General features: G+C 36.6%; 1 non-coding gene across 1 annotated transcript; it reads left to right on the top strand.

The window, feature by feature from the left end:
- Positions 1 to 811: 811 nt before the first annotated feature.
- TRNAW-CCA (transfer RNA tryptophan (anticodon CCA)) lies at positions 812 to 883 on the top strand. Its single transcript has one exon. It is a non-coding gene; the product is annotated as a tRNA-Trp (tRNA).
- Positions 884 to 23282: the final 22399 nt, after the last annotated feature.

Raw genomic sequence — 23282 nt, 5'->3', positions numbered from 1 at the left:
TACCTAATACATAATACAATGTCAGCTCCATGTAAATAGCTGTAAATACAATGTAAATGTTATGTGAATAGTTGCTAGCCTGGGGCAAATTCAAATTTTGCCTTTTGAAATTTTCTGGAAATTTTTCTTGGAATATTTTCAATTTGTTGTTGGTTAAGTCTGTGGGTGCAAAGTTCACAGATACAGAGGATTAACTGTGTAGCATTTTGTATTGTATTATTTCCAGGCTCATATAGACCTGCCCTTATTCAGTATGTCTACTATATTTCTTATTAGTAATTTTTATGATAAAGGTTAGATGTATCTACATATACTGTATTTGTTGTTAATTAGTCTCTAAGTCATGTCTGACTCTTTGCGACCATGGACTGTAGCCCGCCAGGCTCCTCTGTCCATGGGATTTTCCAGGCAAGAATATTGGAGTGGGTTGCCGTGTATGCTGCTGCTGCTGCTGTCGCTTCAGTCGTGTCCATACCTACCTCATTATTTGATATAATCTAGAAATCTTCTCATGGGAGGGATTTCTTAAGTTATGATTAAATTTGGAAATTGGACCTTATTTTGTTTTTCATTTAAATGAATTAAATTGAATGAAGACTATACCTTGCTCAATCACATAACTGTAATTTCTGACACTTTACAGGTAGATCATGTAAACACAGAGAGGTACCAATTTGGTAGGTCAAACATCTGAAATCTGAGAAAACACTTTTTGCTATTTTAAGGGGTTTTTTGTTTTCCCACTCTTGAAATACTAAAGGCAGGATTAATTGAATTCCTATATAGTTAACACTATACAATTGATGGGGCTTCCCTGGTGGCTCAAAGGTTAAAGCGTCTGCCTCCAATGCAGGAGACCCAGGTTTGATCCCTGGGTTGGGAAGATCCCCTGGAGAAGGAAAAGGCAACCCACTCTAGTATCCTTGCCTGGAGAATCCCATGGAAGGAGGAGCCTGGCAGGCTACAGTCCATGGCGTCGCAGAGAGTCGAACACGACTGAGCAACTTCACTTTCACTTTCATACAATTGACAGATATAGATAAAATAATATATTTGATATTTACTTAATATAATTAATGTTTATTATATTAATAGAAAGGATAGTTTTGATATGTATATGTATATATATCAATGTTTGAATGATTAACACAAACATTCTTTGACTGTACACACTTAGCATTAAAATGCTTCAAATTTCCCATTAATTTTCTTGTGTTCTACTCAATTAAGAGACAATAATGGAAGTCTTTGGGGTACTTTAAAAAAAATCACATTCTTATAAAATATCATGAAAAGTTTTGATACTTTAATGTATAAATGACACATGAAATTATACAACACAAGTCTTACACAAATAACACCAAAAGCTAACAGGTGATGTTTTTCCTGTTATCTTATATATGCTTATATTTTTGGAGGTTAGGTAATTGTGATATATTGACAAAATAAAAGTTTCACTATTTTTTAAATTCTTTATTTTCAAGAATTTAAATGTTATGTCATAGATAAGGGGATGCTGTAAGAAAATCATCCCCTATACACATTTCCATACAGAAAATAGAGCAAAGGTGCTTTGCTTGCTTATGTTTTTATTCCTCCTCTGCCTATATCCTCTGTCCTGCTTGACAATGAATGATTGAATAGAATGGTCAAAAGTGGTTCCATTTCCTTTGTGCCATGTTCGATGTGAAGATCTTACAGCCTGAAGCAATATCTCCTTTAGAAAACAGGTAATTATTTATAGAGTGCATCCATCCTGTGATTGCAAGGGAGAATTCCAGGGTTTTTATAAAGGCAAAAATATTATTTTCAGATCTACATTGAGGTCATTCAAAGCTCAATGCTAAGCAGAAGAAAAATTAAGCAGCCATAACTTTTAGATCCTAGACTGAAAGATGCTACATAAGCTGAAATTTGAATTTTTTGTTACCTAGTTAATAGTGACAGACTAATAAAATACACTGCTTAAAGAATAAAAAAGATAAATATGATTCTTATACTTACTAAATAATAGCTGACCAAAGGAGACTGTGAAAATGTTTATATTTTATAAAGTTACAATATAATTAATTCATATCAATTTAGTGGATTAAAATTTTGCTTTTTCGTCAGCAAACTTTCTTTCCTTCAGTCCACACTTGCATTTCATTTAGTCAGATTTTAAAAAAAATCTCTATCCAACTTGAAAATTTTGATGTGACTTTGGTGGTATACATTATTTCTTCAAGTTAATTCAAGGTTTCCCAGGACCTATATGTATAAAAATATGACAACTGCAAAACTAATTTGGCAGATTTGTCTTTTAAGTGCTGTATGTACTATGGGATGTGAGGATCAGGTATGGGGTGTGAGTGTGTAACATTCAGTCACAGGCTTGATATACCTGGTCTATTCACGTTCATGGTCATGCAGGAAACCAGACAGGCAAGAGCAAGGAGCTTTAGCACAGAATTAGAGAGCAATCCGGCTAGCTCTCTAAGAGGGAAAGAAAAATCGAAGTGAAAAAAGAGGAGTGTTGGGGGATGGGTAGAAGAGATAACACCACAGATGAAGAAGAAAATAGTTCTTTTCAAAGATATCCCAGAGATTACTAATTTCTCTAAATATTGATGCTTGTGAAAATGAAAGTGCATAATAAATGATTCAAAGGACACCGGAAACTCTCAGGCACACATTTTTAATATAAGGTGGGGGAAAAGAAGTAGAATCTTGAGCGTGAAAAATATTTCATTACAAAAATATGATTTGTCCACGAGGCAGGTTTCTTTAAGCTCTCAGAGTTCACTGCACATCCTCAGCAATTTAGTGGGCTCTGCCGCAGAATCATCATAAATCAATGAGAGAATGTCTTGAGCCGTGGGGAATTAGCGGGCTTGTTTATGTATGAGGAAACTCAGAGCACTTCCCCTCGGAAACCTTTTATGAGACCACAGGCTTACTTGTCTGAGACACACCTATGTCTAGGCAGTGGTAGCTCTGGCTAGATCATGTTGGTTTTCTCTGTATTTTCTCTGACTGAAGGACAATTTTTATTTAGCCAAATCCTCTCTCCTATTTGGACAGGGACCTCTAAATTAATTTCTAGTTGTATGGACCAGACCCAATGCTGTAGATTACAATTAATATTATTAGTGCCACAACACATAAGAATCCAAATTTGTTTAAGAGAAGGGAGTGGAGGAGGTCTATTTTTGAAATAATAGATATAATCAGAAATTCTCCAATGGACTCCACCAGGGGGCAGCTACTTTGTGATATGCTCACAGTATTTACCTCAGAGCCACATACAGCTTGTCAGAAGTGTTCCCAGAGGCTACCCTTGTCCCTGTCACACCTCAATCTAACCCATCAGAAATCCTGCCTCCAATTCCTGTATTATGCAGCATCACATATGCCAGTAGAGGCACTAAAAGGAAAGCTAAATGTGGATCCTAGAGGAATTTTAGTATCAAGAAACTGGAAGACAGTTCTTAAAAGCCCCTGAAATGCTAGGCTATCACAGAAAAGCATAGAACCTCTTTCACTAGATAGTGTTTATTATTATTATTTCCTGAAAGGAACTGAAATGATCCTGCAAGTGAAAATCTTCAAAGGAAAGAAAGTTACAATCCAAATAAACCAAACCTCTTTGGAAAAGAAGACTTTTAACATGAAGATTATTGAAAGGAGAGCAATGACTGTTTTGATGGCACTAATCTGATTCAACAGTGGCTAACGTTTAACAAAATTTACTTGGATAATACTTTGAATGTGAAAGAGAGTAGTGAAAAAAATTGTAAAACCACGCCATTATAAGAAACCAGAAAGTCAAAGAAGCAAAGGGAACTGATTAACAATACCTCTCATACTTATACTGTGGTTTACTTTATGGTAATAAACCACTTTGCAAAGTACCATCCCTATGATGTGCCCACATCTGATATAGAATGACAATGGATAAACTTGCTTTTCCATTAAGAAGCTTGTGCATCCTGAGAAGGGCTTTACAATACATTAGTCAAGTCTACAACACCTGTGCTGTCAAAAAGTGTTTCTTTTCTAAATGTATAAATGCATGGTTAAAAAAGAAAACTCTCAACAAGCTGTTGAGAGGGATCTAGAAAGGTGTGGGGTGAAAAAATGCCTGTGATTTTCTTCAAACTAACAAAAATTTAAATAACAGTGTCTAATGTAATCAAAAGATGGCAAAACACGTCTGGACAAGCATAAAAAAGTTATTGTCACCGTGTAGTTTATACTCTATTGTACTAAATAATAATTGCAGTTAGCATATATCTGGGCTTCCCTGGTAGCTCAACTGGTAAAGAATCCACCTGCAATGCAGGAGAGTCCAGTTTGATTCCTGGGTTGGGAAGATCCCCTGGAGAAGGGATATGACTGAGAGACTAAAATACAAGCACATGGATTATAAACTGGACGTTGTGACTGATTTCAACCAAGGTGATGAAGTAATAGCCTAGGGATGTCAAAGCCAAAGTAATGGAAGAGTTTTGTGTCCCTGACACCTCTGAGTATCATGACAACTCTAAATCCCCCACCTGGAGTGCTTCATCATAGATTTCTTTTTATCTTGTTGAAGCCACTGTACTTTAGAACATCTTATCACCATGGCATAGCCTGTATCCTAATATAACTGGACAAGCATAAAAAAGTTATTGTTGCCATGCAATTGATACTATATTGTACTAAGTAATAATTGCAGTTAGCATATATCTGGGCTTCCTTGATAGCTCAGCTGGTAAAGAATCCACCTGCAATGCAGGAAACCCCAGTTCGATCCCTGGGTTGGGAAGATCCCCAGGAGGAGGGCATGGCAACTGACTCCAGGATTCTTGCCTGGACAGAGGAGCCTGGTGGGCTAGAGTCCATGGGGCTTCAAAGAGTTGGACATGACTGAGCAACTAAGCACAGCACAGCATATATCTAAGTTAACAGAAATATTGCCTGGATCCAACTATTGGTATCCTTAATTCTGAACTGCTATTGACCCTTAATTGGTTACTATGGAAAAACATGCTCAAATGTCTTAGTGACATGAGAGATATTGATTTGCAATGTCCTTTTCTCCTTCCAGTTTTATTGTGAAATAGTTAACATAAAGCACTGACTTGCATAAACCATGAAAAGATTACCACAGTAAGTTTAGTGAATCATCGTATATAATGTCTGTGCTTAGTCGTGTCTAACTCTTTGCGGCTCATGGACTGTAGCCCGACAGGCGTCTCTGTCCATTGGATTATCCAGGCAAGAATACTGGAATGGGTAGCCATTTCCCTATCCAGGGGATCTTCCTGACCCAGGGATGGAACCCGGGTCTCCCACATTGCAGCCAGATTCTTTACCCTCTGAGCCACCAGGAAAAGTCCTTATAACCCATAAGAGTGGTGAAAGAAGCCCTATTTTTAAGGGTGAAATTCAGAGGGCTCACACTTCAATTCTTACGTATCATCGCTCAGAAGTGGTCATGTGACCCTGGCTGTCAAGAAAGAAGACTGAAAGACGGGTGACCCACATACTTGATCACAATGCCTGTTTATAAAGCTGAAAAGACAACAAATATTGGTGAAGGCAATTGGCAATCTCTGAAACAATAGTGTTTACATTTTGAAGGTACAGAAGGATGAATCAGATAGACATAGGTGTCTTATTTTAAAAATTCAAAATCATTCATAAGATTTTATATCAATTCAAGTTTTATGTAACTAAAAGCTTCTTTTGATTGATATTTTCTGGATTTCAGACCCAAGTGGAGCGTGGTCACTGGGCAGTTTGCAGCTACCCTACATGCAGCTATAAAGATTTCTTTTTATATCTTTGAATCTTTCTAACTTCATTTTTTGAATTTATGTCATTTATTTCTAATTTTGTTTTCAATTAACGGTAGGAACTCCATTTTTTTAAACAGTATTGAAAGTGTGAAATCACTTTAATGACCAAATAGTGAATAATTCATCATTACCAACTGCATGCCCAATGATAATAATAGAGGAACAGATATATATTATCAAACATATTTCCAAGATCAGAGTTTTTTGAGTTCTTTAAAATTTTTAAGATAAATAATACTTGTGTTATATAAACAATTACAAAGCAGGGAGAAAGATGGAAAATTCCAAATGATGCTAGGTTCATTTTAGAAGATCCTCATACAAGTACTGTTTCTTTCTGTACAGAGTGGACATGCAATAAAACTTTAATGATGTGAAAGTCATTAACCATGCAAATAATTTTTCATATTTTTTAAATTAGCTTCAAAATCCAAAGAGATATGGCTTCTATATATTAAGGATTATGATAACCATACATTTTCATTGTCAATGGTGGGGACACATTCTATCAGGGCTTATTAGTTGCTTTGGTTAAGTTATGAGCTATATTTGCTGTTGTTCAGTCACTATGTCGTGTCCACCTCTTTGCAACCCCATAGACTATAGCATGCCAGGCTTCCCCATCTTTCACTATCTCTCAGAGTTTGCTTAAATTCATGTCTATTGAGTCAGTGATGCTATCTATGAGTTACGTTATGACTCCCCTAATCACTAAGAAAATCTCATGGACAGAGGAGCCTGGTGGGCTGCCGTCCATGGGGTCGCAAAGAGTTGGGCACGACGGAGTGACACAATCACTAAGAAACCACTCCAACTTAGTGATTTAGAATTAGACAACTTCTTACAGTCCAAAAATTACCATACACTTGTTAAGCAATCAAAATTTTACTTCCAAGAGTGTAAAGATGTTTATCATTTTATCGATCACAAACCTATGGTTAATTAACTTATTTTAAACCAAAGCACAAAAGAAAACATAAAGTAGACATGATTTTTTCCCCTTTTTTGTAAAATTTGTGCTAAATTTATTTTCTTACACATTCAGAATTTTGCTTAGATATCTATGTTCAAACCTCATTCCTATCACTACTCTGTTAAAAAGCTGAAAGGCCTGGTTTATCTTGTCCTGATTACTAGAATGCTCTTTCACTTCATCAGAAATCATGAGAATAGACCATTCTGAAATGAAAACTTCTTTTCATTATTTTCTTTGTTAATCTGCCTTCTTTGAGCTTCATTTTGGGACTGGATTCTTCTGTCTGGTAACCTTGAGTAACGAAACTTTGCTTTTACATTAGAACAAATCTCCCATTTGTCTTACTTTGGTTTTTCAGGACCCTCTTATAGCTAGAGTCATGTGTCAGTATAACTCAGCTAATGTTATAGCTTTTATAATTGATTAAAGATTTATAATTTTTTTAAATAAACAAAATGAATAAATAATTAACTCACATATAAACCAACAAAACATTATTTCTCAAGTAAAAAAATCCATTCAAAATTAAAATTAATGCATATGTATTTTATATTTTTATAACTTTTAAAAACACTTTTAATGATTTATATCATTATTTTCACAACAATAGCAATGAAGGAAAGCATGCAAAGAAGATATTTATTATCCCTGCTTTGGAGATAAAGCGTTTGGGGCACAAAAAATTCAATAATGGGACCAAGATTACTGAATAAATCAAGCCCGTGATGGTATTAGGACTTAGGGCTTCTAACTATGACCTCATGGATCTTTCCACTAGATTGATAATCTCCAATTTTTTATGCCTTTATAAGTAAAAGTCTAATTCAGTATTACCCCAATATATGTGTACTGATTTATTTATAAGTTATATGCAGGTGTTATTACATTAATTCAGTATGTTTACTTTATTTAAAAAACAAAACAAATGCAATATATATATATATATACATATATATATATATGGAAGAAAATGAAATTTTCACTTTTTTTTTTTAACATAGCTTACTGAATCATAAACTCTTCCCTCTAGGTAAACTCTGCCTACCTCGTTTGGAGTCCTATCCACAACCTCTTGCTGAGTTAAGACATTTGCAGTCTAAATTACACATGCAATATACTGATACCTGAAAGTACTAGATAAGAAAATGAGCACCCATTATTATGAAAATATGTTCTCTCCTTTGTGTGCTTCTCTCGTTTGCATCTCTTCATTTATGCCTTCACTTTTTGTTGTTATGAAACGGAGTCATATTTTTCCCTAGATACTGAGAACAACAGATATTAAAGTAGCAGCTTGAAAAAGTGTCCCCATGGCCCATTTACTAATGCCTTCTCCAAATCATCTTGCTCTTAAAGATCTTATGGGTCTTTCCAAAATCAAAAAAGGCAGTGCTTGTCTTTAACTAGACGTGACAGAGGGGGAAGTTCAACTAACGGTAAGTGAACACCCTCGACACAGTAGCAGGACAGCTGCATGTTAGGCAGCTGCTATGGCACTGTACAGCCTCCTCACTTTTAAGCAAAAAGTGCTGCCATGAACAGCTGTCCAAAGTGCTGGATGAGGCCATTAGCGGCAAGCTTGTATAGTGCAAAATGAATGTGTTTCACTCCATTTGAGCTAAGAAAGGTTTGGAGCTTTGGTGACGCAAATTGGGTTCCATTATCACTTAGCAGCTCTTCTGGAATCCCATATTCAGTGAATAGTCTTTTAGTTTGGACTGGAGAGAGAACATTTCATAATAGCCTGTGCCATTTCAGGAGATAATAAGAGTACTAATGACTATGTGCATGGTTTAGGAAAGCCCGCTTTCCACATTTGCTATTTGTTTAGCTAATACAAGAGTTTTAAAGATATTTATGTAATATCCATATTACATTAGAAAACTGTTCTTTAGCTGATATTACAAATCAGTCCTGATGTAATTACAGGCCAAGCATTTTTTTTTTCAGATTTCACCATAATTCTTTTTAAAATTGTCAATCCCTTGTATCCACTGTCTTCAGTGAATAGTTAGCATGTTTCAAAAAGTATAGAATATACTTTACAAATATTTATTACATCAATTAAATGGTCATATAACACTTCAGTTTTCTAATCATCTCTCAATATACTACAGAACAATAATAGTAGAAAAAAAAAACCCTAAAGGCATACTGCTTTATTTCCCTGTATGCATATTCAAATAATTAAACACGAACTTTCTTTCACTTGTGCATGTGTCATTTCCAAGATCTCTAGTTACAATTTCAAATATTTTATTACATTTCTGTAATATTTATATATATTTACATTTATTCTTGGTGAGAAACTTAAAAAGCTATGCATTAGTTTATTGCAATCATTTCCTTAAAAATACAGAAAATGCAAATCTCTCCCTTCTTCTCCCATTAATTTAAGTCTTCTCCCAATGCTTTACGTATTTGTTTCAACATTGCTGCTATCTTAGAGTCTTTGGGGTCAATGACATTTATTTTTCTTGGATAGCATAAGATTTAACATTGTTTCCTAAATTCTTACTTTTTGTCCTTTTCCAGTGATTGTCAGCTCTCTCTGAAAGTCTTTCATTATGGCACAGATTCAAATTTAACAATATTTTTTTGAAAGATGTTTTGTTGCTTTTCCAAACATGTATACTCACCATTACTTAGCTTACTGAGTGTAATTTCCACATTTCCTCTTTTTTGACCTTTGGTTTCCATTTCCTGTAATGTCTCAGTGATCTGTATTACACTTTTGTGTCCTAGTGCATAAAGTTCTATTTTTATGAGTATAGACAATCTTTAACATTTTTCTTGCACATAAGTTACCTAGAGACTTCCCTGGTGGCTCAGTGATAAAGAACCTGCCTACCAATTCAGAGTCCCTTGGACTGCAAGGAGATCCAACCAGTCCATTCTGAAGGAGATCAGCCCTGGGATTTCTTTGGAAGGAATGATGCTAAAGATGAAACTTCAGTACTTTGGCCACCTCATTCGAAGAGTTGACTCATTGGAAAAGACTCTGATGCTGGGAGGGATTGGTGGCAGGAGAAGAAGGGGACGACAGAGGATGAGATGGCTGGATGGCATCATGGACTTGGTGGACGTGAGTCTGAGTGAACTCTGGGCATTGGTGATGGACAGGGAGACCTGGCGTGTTGCGATTCATGGGGTCACAAAGACTTAGACATGACTGAGCGACTGAACTGTACTGAACTGAACCAATTCAGGAGACATGGGTTTGATTTTTAGGTCTTGAAAATTCCCTGGAGAAAGAAATGGCAACCTATTCCAGTATTCTTGTCTGGGAAATCCCATAGACAGAGGAGCCTGGGCTGCAATCTATGGGGTCACAGAGAGTTGGACATGACTGAGCAACTAACACTTTCTTCATATTTAAGGGTGTTGTGTTGGTTTCAGGTATACAGCAAAATGAACCATTTATATGTATACACATGTCTATTCTTTCTCAAAAAGTTTTCCCATTTAGATTGTTACATACTATTGAATAGAGTTCCCTGTACTATATAGTAGATCCTTGTTAGTTATCCATTTTAAATATAGCAATGTATACATGTCCAAGGACTTTTAAAATGCATTTATTTACTAGTATTCTAAGCTTGTATTAAGTCTATTAGGTAAACTTTAATAATGTATAGTAAATAATTCCCAAGAAGATATAGCTTAACTTCTCCACAAAAATCATTTTTGAAATGAATGTTTAAAGATTTCCCTGCAATTCTTTCTCTCATTATTGTATCAAGGTACATCCCAGTTCCTTGGAAATTTACTAATTCAAGATGCCATGAAGAGTGGAAGTGAAGTTGCTCAGTCACGTTTGACTCTTTGTGACCGCATGGACTGTAACCTACCAGGCTTCTCCGTCAATGGGATTTTCCAGGCAAGAGTACTGGAGTGGGTTGCCATTTCCTCCTCCAGGGGATCTTCCCAACCCAGGGATCAAACCTGGGTCTCCCACATTCCAGGCAGATGCTTTACCCTCAGAGCCACCAGGGAAGCCCTCAAGATGCCATAGTGTATATTATAGTCATTCTACCACAACATCTATCTCAGGATTTACACAAAATAGATACTCCATATATATTTTTCAAATAAAGATGGATCCAGCAAAAGAAAAAAAAATTAAAGATGCATTGATTTGCATATAGCCAAATATACATATTTACTAGCTAGACTAAAGCTGCCACTGATGCCTCAAACTTCCTATTTTAGCAGTCATTCTGGCATAGCATCTAACTTAAAATTTCAGCTAGAAACACTGCCTTGATTCCAACAAGAAAAGTGACCACCCTTGTCCTCTGACGGGCACAGAAAAAAGTTCTGTGAGTCTCCATAAACTTCAGGATCTGTGAGAGTTGTTAGCATAGCATTGTGCTCTGAGGCAAAGAAAACTGTTCGTTCAGCAGATTAGGACAGAGGCAAGGGACTGTATCAAGAGTAAGCCAAGAGTACAAGCCAATGTCACAGGCTTACTTAAAAGGAGGCCTGGAGTGTTTCTACAAAATGGACAGAAATTAAAAGAAGGTAATCCAAGGAAGAAGTTGGTATGTTCATAGTTTTGCCTATAGACAGGTTTAGATGGATTAGAGAGAGAAATATCATTTTCATGTTAAAAAAAGAAATACTGTGAGAAAACCTAGAAGGCAAGGTGATTTCTATTTTAAGAAAGGGAGTTGTCCAAAACTATATCTTCCAAAATATCTTCCTGTGAAGATTAGCATAAAGAAAATTTCCATTAAATTTGAGAGGATGATACTGTGATTTTATTTGGGAATACATTCTTATATCATAAACCCCTTGAGATTATCAGGTTGAATTTTAGCACTTTTAAGACTTTGAGACACTGGTTTTGTGTTGTGTTTCTCAGCCTTCTTGACCCACTAAATGCTTCTTCTGCCACCCTTCTCCCCCCATTTCACCCCCGCAAGTAACTTATCTAAGATAAGGAGCACACTTTGGGTAATTCCACTCCAAGAGTATGAACAGTTTTACTATCAGAGCTCTTTCATAATCTATTCACTATATATTCAAAAAATGTTTAACAATGCAAGCCCTGTGATTTAATTACTTAGCTATAATACCTAGGTAGCAAGCCTGAACGTAGCTGTCAGATAGGACATGATCAAGATCAATGAGCTAATTTGGAATTTATAAGTTGCTTTGGATATAAAAATTTTCCAAATGCTATCAGGTGAAAATTACCCTGAAAATATTCATCCTAAAATCTCTGAAAATACTTCTAAACCCCCTGACAATGAAGCATATGCTTAAAGGGGATACTTTTCTCCCAAGAATGACCGAAAAGTTATTAAAATAAAAGATAAACACAAATAAAATTGCTGACAATTCTACAACCCACAGTAAAGGGCATTCTTTTTTAAAATATATAGCTAGAATCATAAAACTCTACAAAATTACACAGCAGTTCTGCCATCATATTGATAAGAAGAGGGGAGAAAGAAAGCCAATTGTGGTGCATAACAATGATAAGAATATGGAAAAAATCTGGCATAATTGCAAAAATATATCTAGCTCATGATTGTGAAGTTTCTGTTGGAAAGTATTTCAATTCATAATACCTACAAAATCCAGAATAATCTTAATGAAACTAGAAAAAAAGAATTACATGTGGAGAGAATCTGGAAGAGCCATTTCCAATGAAATAGATTCTATAATTTACTCTGTTTATGTTACAGGTACCACCTTGTCTTGCTTTATAAATACTACAGGCTTCATTCTCTCCTAATGGCTTAAATCCTTGTGGTTTCTCTATATCTCTAATTTGACAGTAAGAATTTCAGCAAGCATTCTGGTCATATTGCAAAACTGTTACATATTTGGGGAAAGGTGAAATTAATCTCAGAATCATGTGATTTCAGAGTTTGAGAGACTTGAGCAATCACCTAATTAATTTATTGAGAAATACTGGTAGAAAAAAAAGTGCAAATCACAACATGAAAGGACTGGGGACAGGGCTGGAGATGTGAAGATTTACCAGTACACAGACATCTAGGTGAAAACATACAAAGTACAGTTTCTTGTAAAGAAATGACTATATGTCTTAGATAGTGTCCTTCATCTAAAGGTTGGACTGATAGTGTTCAGCTGGTATAATCTTTAGGGTCTACGAGGTCTGTTTTAAGATGTAAAAGCAACAGCAATATATAAAAAATATTGAAGAGAAGGTTGCCTCTTGGAATCTCTAAATAGCACATGCCTTTCATAACTATTTCTATTGATTTAAATTCAACTTTAAAATACAAAACTAAATCTGTCTTAGAGACTAAGTCTGTAGAGGATTGTAGAGGAAAACAAAGTTCCTGTTGGCAACTCTAATAGTACTTGCTGAAATCTACTTTTAATACTTCTTAATATGAAATCATTTTTTATATTTCATGAAGTTCATGAAACAAGCCAAAGTTAACATTTGTGAAAAGGGTGAATTTCCTAGAAGCTCATTACCACTTTTGTTCTATTAATTCGGTTGCATATGTGAAGATGTACATTAGGAAAATCCACTAATTTACCTCTTAGAAAAACAATAACCCCCAAATATTTTATTCTTTGGGGAAGACCACCCTCTGTGACAAGATGCATGTGTATTTATTGAAGCTACCAGAACCTTCAGTTCTCTGTGACATCATTATATAGGAAGGTAATCTGGTAGGTCTCTTAAAGAAGTGAAATGAAGAAGTGTTAGTTGAACGTTCAGTTATGTCTGACTCTTTGTGACCCCACGGCCTGTAGCCCACCAGGCTCCTCTGTCCACAGAGTTCTCCAGGCAAGAACACTGAAGTGAGTTGCCATGCCCTTCTCCAGGGGATCTTCCTCACCCAGGGATCGAACCTGGGTCTCTGACATTGCAGGCAGTTTCTTTACCATCTGCCACTAGGGAACCCCAGGTAGGTCCCTTAAGGTTTTAGTCGATCTCAACTAGGGTTTCATTCTTACTAGATCATACATTCAATGAACTTTAAACAATTTAAATATATTTTGGAAAACATTTCTCAGTTTCATGCCATCTGTTGGATTTCAAATCCCCATCATCATGTGTCCACACATAGATAATAACATAGTTTTAAGTAATAATGTTCCATCTTTTCTGAGTCTATCTTTGCTTCACTTAGGGGCTTTAAATTGGATGGCTTCAGCTCAACTTATTTTTCACTGTCACTTCTGCACAGTACATATGTCCAGTTTTCCAACTTTCAGGATTTTCTCTTCCTTCTTTTCAAAAATTCTATTTTAGCTCACTGGTTTTTTTGTTCCTCTTGAGAAACCTGTATGCAGGTCAGAAAGCAACATTTAGAACTGGACATAGAACAACAGACTGGTTCCAAATACGAAAAAGAGTACATCAAGGCTGTATATTGTCACCCTGCTTATTTAACTTCTATGCAGAGTACATCATGAGAAATGATGGGCTGGAAGAAGCACAAGCTGGAATCAAGATTGCCGGGAGAAATACCAATAACCTCAGATATGCAGATGACACCACCCTTATGGCAGAAAGTGAAGAAGAACTAAAGAGTCCCTTGATGAAAGTGAAAGAGGAGAGTGAAAAAGTTGGCTTAAAGCTCAACATTCAGAAAACGAAGATCATGGCATCTGGTCCCATCACTTCATGGCAAATAGATGGGGAAACAGTGGGAACTGTGGCTGACTTAATTTTTCTGGGCTCCAAAATCACTGCCAATAGTGATTGTGGCCATAAAATTAAAAAGATGCTTAGTCCTTGGAAGGAAAGTTATGACCAACCTAGATAGCATATTGAATTGCAGAGACATTAGTCAAGGCTATGGTTTTTCCAGTGGTCATGTATGGATGTGAGAGTTGGACTGTGAAGAAAGCTGAGCACCGAAGAATTGATGCTTTTGAACCGTGGTGTTGGAGAAGACTTTTGAGAGTTCCTTGGACTGCAAGGAGATCCAACCAGTCAATCCTAAAGAAGATCCGTCCTGGGTGTTCACTGGAAGGACTGATGTTCAAGCTGAAACTGCAGTACGTTGGCCACCTGATGCGAAGAGTTGACTCATTTGAAAAGACCCTGATGCTGGGAAAGATTGAGGGCAGGAGGAGAAGGGGACGACAGAGGATGAGATAGTTGGATGGCATCACTGACTTGATGCATGTGGGTTTGGGTGGACTCTGGGAGTTGATGATGGACAGGGAGGCCTGGCGAGCTGCGATTCATGGGGTTGCAAAGAGTCGGACACGACTGAGCAAGTGAACTGAACTGAACTGAGAGTTTTACCCCTGGATTACTCCTTACCTTCAATCGTTATCTTTCCAAACTAAATGTAAACATTGTTCCTGGATTTGCAATGATCTGTTTTCACTTTTTTTTTTTAAATGAAAATCAATTTTAGACAGTTATCTTGCCCAGTGAAAATCATGCTTATGATGGTTGAGGAAAATATTTGGTTATGAAGTCAGCTTCTCATAGTCATGGCATAAACATAGATATCCTAAACACTTCTTTAAAAATCAAAATTTTTATAATATCAATGAACTAGAAGATGTTTGTGTGTCCATACAGCCCACAGATGCTGCAGAGAACTATCACACTTTCTTTGCTATTTCTCTCTTCAAACTGTCAAACACACAATAGAAAAGTATATTGTCCTCATTTCTTTAGACCATATGTCCTAGCATCAGGCCTATTGTTTATACACTGTCACTTACTGCAGCTTTTTGTTGTATTCCCTCCTGGGCATCTTCAGTGGGGGCAATTCTAGGACAATAAGAAAATAATATTCTAATTTTCCATCTGCAAAAATCAGTCTCCCAGCCTAATCTTTTTCTATGAAGAGAAATAGCACTTGTTTCTCCTGTGCTTTCAGCGAATCAGAAGCAGTTTTGCCTTGATAACTTTATGTCTCTGTTGCATAGTATAAGAATACTGGATTGGTATATTTCTCCATCTATTAGTGTCCTCTTTGATTTCTTTCATCAGTGTTTTATAGTTTTCTATATATAGGTCTTTAGTTTCTTTAGGTAGATATATTCCTAAGTATTTTATTCTTTTTGTTGCAATGGTGAATGGAATTGTTTCCTTAATTTCTTTTTCTACTTTCTCATTATTCGTGTATAGGAATGCAAGGGATTTCTGTGTGTTGATTTTATATCCTGCAACTTTACTATATTCATTGATGAGCTCTAGTAATTTTCTGGTGGAGTCTTTAGGGTTTTCCATGTAGAGGATCATGTCATCTGCAAACAGTGAGAGTTTTACTTCTTCTTTTCCAATTTGGATTCCTTTTATTTCTTTTTCTGCTCTGATTGCTGTGGCCAAAACTTCCAGAACTATGTTGAATAGTAGTGGTGAAAGTGGACACCCTTGTCTTGTTCCTGACTTTAGGGGAAATGCTTTCAATTTTTCACCATTGAGGATAAGAAATATACCATGTTCATGGATTGGAAGAATCAATATAGTGAAAATGAGTATACTACCCAAAGCAATTTACAAATTCAATGCAATCCCTATCAAGCTACCAGCCACATTTTTCACAGAACTAGAACAATTAATTTCAAGATTTGTATGGAAATACAAAAAACCTCGAATAGCCAAAGCAATCTTGAGAAAGAAGAATGGAACTGGAGGAATCAACTTGCCTGACTTCAGGCTCTACTACAAAGCCACAGTCATCAAGACAGTATGGTACTGGCACAAAGACAGACATATAGATCAATGGAACAAAATAGAAAGCCCAGAGATAAATCCACACACCTATGGACACCTTATCTTTGACAAAGGAGGCAAGAATATACAATGGAGTAAAGACAATCTCTTTAACAAGTGGTGCTGGGAAAACTGGTCAACCACTTGTAAAAGAATGAAACTAGATCACTTTCTAACACCGCACACAAAAATAAACTCAAAATGGATTAAAGATCTAAATGTAAGACCAGAAACTATAAAACTCCTAGAGGAGAACATAGGCAAAACACTCTCCGACATAAATCACAGCAGGATCCTCTATTATCCACCTCCCAGAATGCTGGAAATAAAAGCAAAAATAAACAAATGGGATCTAATTAAAATTAAAAGCTTCTGCACAACAAAGGAAAATATAAGCAAGGTGAAAAGACAGCCATCTGAATGGGAGAAAATAATAGCAAATGAAGCAACTGACAAACAACTCATCTCAAAAATATACAAGCAACTTCTGCAGCTCAACTCCAGAAAAATAAACGACCCTATCAAAAAATGGGCCAAAGAACTAAATAGACATTTCTCCAAAGAAGACATACGGATGGCTAACAAACACATGAAAAGATGCTCAACATCACTCATTATTAGAGAAATGCAAATCAAAACCACAATGAGGTACCACTTCACACCAGTCAGAATGGCTGCGATCCAAAAATCTGCAAGCAATAAATGCTGGAGAGGGTGTGGAGAAAAGGGAACCCTCCTACACTGTTGGTGGGAATGCAAACTAGTACAGCCACTATGGAGAACAGTGTGGAGATTCCTTAAAAAATTGCAAATAGAACTACCTTATGACCCAGCAATCCCACTTCTGGGCATACACACCGAGGAAACCAGAATTGAAAGAGACACATGTACCCCAATGTTCATCGCAGCACTGTTTATAATAGCCAGGACATGGAAACAACCTAGATGTCCATCAGCAGATGAATGGATAAGAAAGCTGTGGTACATATACACAATGGAGTATTACTCAGCGGTTAAAAAGAATTCATTTGAATCAGTTCTGATGAGATGGATGAAACTGGAGCCGATTATACAGAGTGAAGTAAGCCAGAAAGAAAAACACCAATACAGTATACTAACACATATATATGGAATTTAGGAAGATGGCAATGACGACCCTGTATGCAAGACAGGGAAAGAGACACAGATGTGTATAACGGACTTTTGGACTCAGAGGGAGAGGGAGAGGGTGGGATGATTTGGGAGAATGACATTCTAACATGTATACAATCATGTGAATTGAATCGCCAGTCTATGTCTGACGCAGGATGCAGCATGCTTGGGGCTGGTGCATGGGGATGACCCAGAAAGATGTTATGGGGAGGGAGGTGGGAGGGGGTTCATGTTTGGGAATACATGTAAGAATTAAAGTTTTTAAAATTAAAAAAAAAAAAAGAATACTGGATTGGAAATCTTGGAACATATATTCCAACCTTGATTATCACAAACTAACTTTAGAAATTGTCTTTAAAAAGTCCTTTTCTCATATTTCAAAAAAATTGAAAGGAGAAATTGGACTAGCATCTTTCTTGTCTATGAATCTATTCTTCATTTTCTCTCTCACAAAGGTATGATTCTGAATATCTTATATTTAATCCATATGGTCATAACTTTGAAAATATCTCCTCATATGTCTTAATTTATGAATTCAGATTGTCTAAGATCTGTTAACAAATTATCTTATTCCATTTTGATCTTTTATCTGAGTTAATTAGAGTCATCTCAAAAAATTTTTTAGGATAAATCAGGAGACCAACTGGCAAATAAGGAAAACAATAAGTTAATTAGCAGTGATGTAAACTATATATTCACAAATGATAACTTGGAACATTTATGTGCCTGTTTCAAAACACAAAGCATTGGAAATATTTGGAGAGATCTGAGAACATATTATACATTTGGTTATATATCTCAAATGCCCTTAATATCCTCTGCCAGATATTTGTTTGCTAATTGTATAGATAATTCCTCAAAATCTATAAATTTGAAATGATCATCTCATAACAAACCTAAGGTGTTTTTTTTTTCTAGTTCTTAGCATAAAAAGTTGCCTCTATAATGACTTGTATTATCTCTTTGTGGAAGCAGACAGAAAAACCATGGTTATGATGAGAAGTTTTAGATTAATGCATCCAAAATTCTAAGAGACACTACATATGAAAGAAAAGATTCCAAATCCTCTTTTCAAAATGAAAGCAAAGTTTCACTTTAATACGCAGCAAGACTACACCAGCTGGCTGCATTGCATGTACTTGGCATTCTGGTTGCTAAGTTTATTAGGTATTTTATAGTCCTGGAAACTAAAGATAATGGAACTTGTTCCCACACACTTCATCAACAAAAATTGGGAGTCAGTCAAGCTACAGATATATGATGGAGGAATGAGTGAGCCAGGAAACTCAGGCAAAAATGAATCAATCTGATGCTGTTAAAGAGATATTGTCAAGTATCTGTAATGTTTAGATTCTAATTTTTGTTTATTCTCCATTGGTTGCAATGCCTTTTTGAAAGTGCACAGAAAGAGGTGTTTCCCTTTGAGTTATTTTCCTCTTCCACTAGGTTAAAATTCACACTTTCCTCTATCTACTCCTACCCACTTCCACTTTGACACTTAGGAAATGGTACAGATTTTAGAAATCTTTTGTTCCCAAAGGCTGTTTATTATGTCATCAAACTTTTAGAATAAATAATATTAAATTATAATTTTTTGGTTAAAAAATAGTCCAGTGGTTTCATAAGGTTCAACTATTAGGACACCCCAAGAAGCTGTGTGTACCTAAGGATTGACTACAATATGTCTAACTTTTTACAATGAAGAGCAGTCAAAGAGATTTTGCAGTATCAAGAACATGTATTTATAAAAGAGATGCTTTCTTTTTGAGCTGATATGTAATCTATAAGGGGCTTCCCTGGCCGCACAGTGGTAAAGAATCTACTTGCCAATGCAGGGGATGCAAGAGACAGGTTCAATCCCTGGGTTGGGAAGATCCTCTGGGGTAGGAAATGGCAATCCACTCCAGTTTTCTTGCCTGGAGAATCTTATGGACAGCAGAGCCTCGCAGGCTTTAGTTTATGGGGTTGCAAAGACTTGGACATGACTGAACAACTGAGCATGCACACACTTGATCTACAAGCCTGAATACTATCCAGCAGATGGTCAATATCCCCACCCCCAAACACTTAGAACAACATCTGGGCTGCCCTCAAAGGTATATTAATGCTGATTAATAGAGTCTGGAACCTATCTATGCCTACAGCCAGTTTGGCTACTCTCTAGAAATATAATTTGGGGCAAATCATTTCTCTTCTCTGTATAACATTTCTTCATCTGTAAGACTGGATGACTGGAAGACCGTTAGACATATGAGTCCTAACATTAAAAAAAAAAAATCTTTGAAAGTATAACCAGCATTCAAATTTAGTAAAATATTACCTTGAATATTTGAGGATGTAGAGTTACAAGAGTAATGGAAAGAAAGGTGGAAGCATTAAATCGTTTTCAGATTGGATACTTTGGGGCCTGTTTGTACCACTAAGCAAGAAAAATGCCTTAGTTTGGCATGTGGGGTGAGGGGAAAAAGCATCCAAGAAATGAAATTGGATAAATTTAGATGTTTTGTGATTGTAGCTACTGAACATGTTTTATACTGGCAGAATATGCTCTCTGATATTGGAATACCGTCAAAATCCATTTAAATCATGCCAGAGAAATGTTAAATGGTGATGAAAGGGCTGGAGTTTAAGCTGATAACAGTAGTAAAGACCTACTAACACTGACAAATTTGATGAGGGAATCTGACCTAGCAGATCATTCAAGGAATGAAAGAGCCTTCACATGACAGCTTCATCCTGGAATTCACAAGGGGGTGACACTTTGGCAAGAAGCTATTCCCACCCCAACCCCAGCCCCTGCTGGAACATTTGAGGTTTTACAGTCAAATCACATCCAAGGAAAGAACCAATCTAATTTATAATCTGTGAGAAACATGAAGATAATAATATAAATTTCTGTGACTACTAACTGAAATGTTAACTTATGTATATGTGATGAATATTTTTTCTTTAAAATGGTATTAGAAATTAACTTACCAGAAGTAAATTCCCCTCCCCCCCCCACACACACTTTATTTGAACTTAATGAAGAGAAATGGAAAGAGGCTATGTAATAAGGAAGAAAAAGAAGATGGGAAAAGAGAAAAAAGTCATAAAATCAGAGATGATAGAAATGGAGGAGAGCCAGTAAGGGCAGAAAGAAGAAAAGAAAGAAGGAATCTCCTCTTCCTAGGAAATAAAAAGGAAAGATAGAAGAAAAGAAGTAGGCAATGAAGGTGAAAGACAAACAGGCAAGGTAGCCAAGTGGGTGAGTTTCGTCCAATCAGTTGAAGGGCTGAGTAGAGCAAAAGGCTGACCTCCCTCAGGCAAAAATGAATTCTCCTTGACAGCCTTGAAACAGGCATGTCAGGTCTACCAGGTTCTATAACAGCCTGCCAGTTTTCAGATTTGAACTTGATATCCATCCTACAAAGTTGGACTTGCCAGCCTCGTAAATATGTGATCCAATTCCTTCTTATAAAAATTTTCCATGTTTCTCTTTTACTGGTTTATTTCTAGGGAAAACCTGGACTAATACAGGATACTTAACTCTTTCAATAGATTTAAAACTAAGCCTAAGATAGTAAGTTGATTTGTTTCTTTAATGGTTGCCATCAAGAGTTGTTCTGATTGCAAAACATGAGTTGTAGTATATGGAGTGTGTAAAAAAGAAGTTAGTGTTTGTGCATACGTGGTTTACAAAAGATTTGGAATCCAAGAGCTTTCTGTTAAATATTCTTTATGGTGTCAAATAAAACAAATGAAACCCTGATGTTTATCCTGTGGTCGTGAGGGAGGGACTCGAGACCACAGGGAAGAAGCATTGAGCTATAGTATTCACATTAAAGGTTGTAACTATACCTACTGCTGAGTACTGTTAATGAAGTCTTACATATCAGTTATAATTAAGGCAAGATTTCCCATTTCATGAGCTACTCCTTCAAAGATTTTGAATGAAAGTATATGAGGAGAATCTAGACTTTTAATGATACTTTCAAGGTGATTTTGATACACACTTATATTTAAGAACAATTGACCCAAGGCGGGGGAGCTAAAACTTCCCATAAAAGAACTGATCCTAAAGACAAACAATTGTCGGGGAAGGGAAGAAAGATAAGTAAATAGCCCAGAGTGTTATAATCAAGGGTAGGTCAGTGTTTTTGTGCTACTGTGAGCATATAACAGCTGGTGTAGGTGTTAACCATTAACTCAGAGCAGGTTAAAATAAGGTAAAAGCTTAGAGGAGGAACCTCAGCATGAACTGACAGGAAAAATACTGCCATATTTTGAAACATTCTTCTAGCGTTAAAAATGTGGACCATAAGTGCTAGAACCACTCATAGGAAAGGTCATATAAAGGAAGCTGATAACAGATACAGACAAGATTAATTAATTGCTAACTTGTTTCCTTTCTTTCACAAATAAAAAAAAATCAGCATACTGAAAATGATCAAAAAAAAAAAAAGTGTCATAATGGAAATGAAGGCCCAGAAAGGACAAACGTTTATTACATTCACGTTTAAACGTTCATGTCCTCAAGGTCACTGCAGTGCTTCACTGTTACTCCTTCACACACAAACACCTGTGCTGACAGTACTATGAACTTCCCGCAAGTTATAAAATCTGTGATGTGCCCTTGGTTCAGTTCAGTTCAGTCGCTCAGTCGTGTCCAACTCCTTGCAACCCCATGAATCGCAGCACGCCAGGCCTCCCTGTCCATCACCAACTCCCGGAGTTCACTCAGACTTATATCCATCGAGTCAGTGATGCCATCCAGCTATCTCATTCTCTGTCGTCCCCTTCTCCTCCTGCCCCCAATCCCTCCCAGCATCAGAGTCTTTTCCAATAAGTCAACTCTTTGCATAAGGTGGCCAAAGTACTGAAGTTTCAGCTTCAGCATCATCCTTCCAAAGAAATCCCAGGGCTGATCTCCTTCAGAATGGACTGGGTTGGATCTCCTTGCAGTCCAAGGAACTCTCAAGAGTCTTCTCCAACACCATAGTACAAAAGCATCAATTCTTCAGGGCTCAGCCTTCTTCACAGTCCAACTCTTACATCCATACATGACCACAGGAAAAACCATAGCCTTGAATAGACGGACCTTAGTTGGCAAAGTAATGTCTCTGCTTTTGAATATGCTATCTACATTGGTCATAACTTTCCTTCCAAGGAGTAAGAGTCTTTTTATTTCATGGCTGCAATATCCATCTGCAGTGATTTTGGAGCCCCCCCGCAAAAAAAGTCTGATACTGTTTCCATTGTTTCCCTATCTATTTCCCATGAAGTGATGGGACCGGATGCCATGATCTTCATTTTCTGAATGTTGAGCTTTAAGCCAGCTTTTTCACTCTCCTCTTTCACTTTCCTCAAGAAGCTTTTTAGTTCCTCTTCAGTTTCTGCCATAAGGGTGGTGTCATCTGCATATCTGAGGTTATTTGTATTTCTCCCGGCAATCTTGATTCCAGCTTGTGTTTCTTCCAGTCCAGCGTTTCTCATGATATACTCTGCATATAAGTTAAACAAGCAGGGTACAATATACAGCCTTGATGTACTCCTTTTCCTATTTGGAACCAGTCTGTTGTTCCATGTCCAGTTCTAAGTGTTGCTTCTTGACCTGCATACAGATTTCTCAAGAGGCAGGTCAGGTGGTCTGGTATTCCCATCT

The sequence above is a fragment of the Ovis aries genome, chromosome 6, assembly GCF_016772045.2.
Source record: "Ovis aries strain OAR_USU_Benz2616 breed Rambouillet chromosome 6, ARS-UI_Ramb_v3.0, whole genome shotgun sequence".
NCBI lineage: Eukaryota > Metazoa > Chordata > Mammalia > Artiodactyla > Bovidae > Ovis > Ovis aries.
The sequence above is the reverse complement of the archived record's forward strand: the minus strand, read 5'-3'. Positions and strand labels throughout refer to the sequence as shown.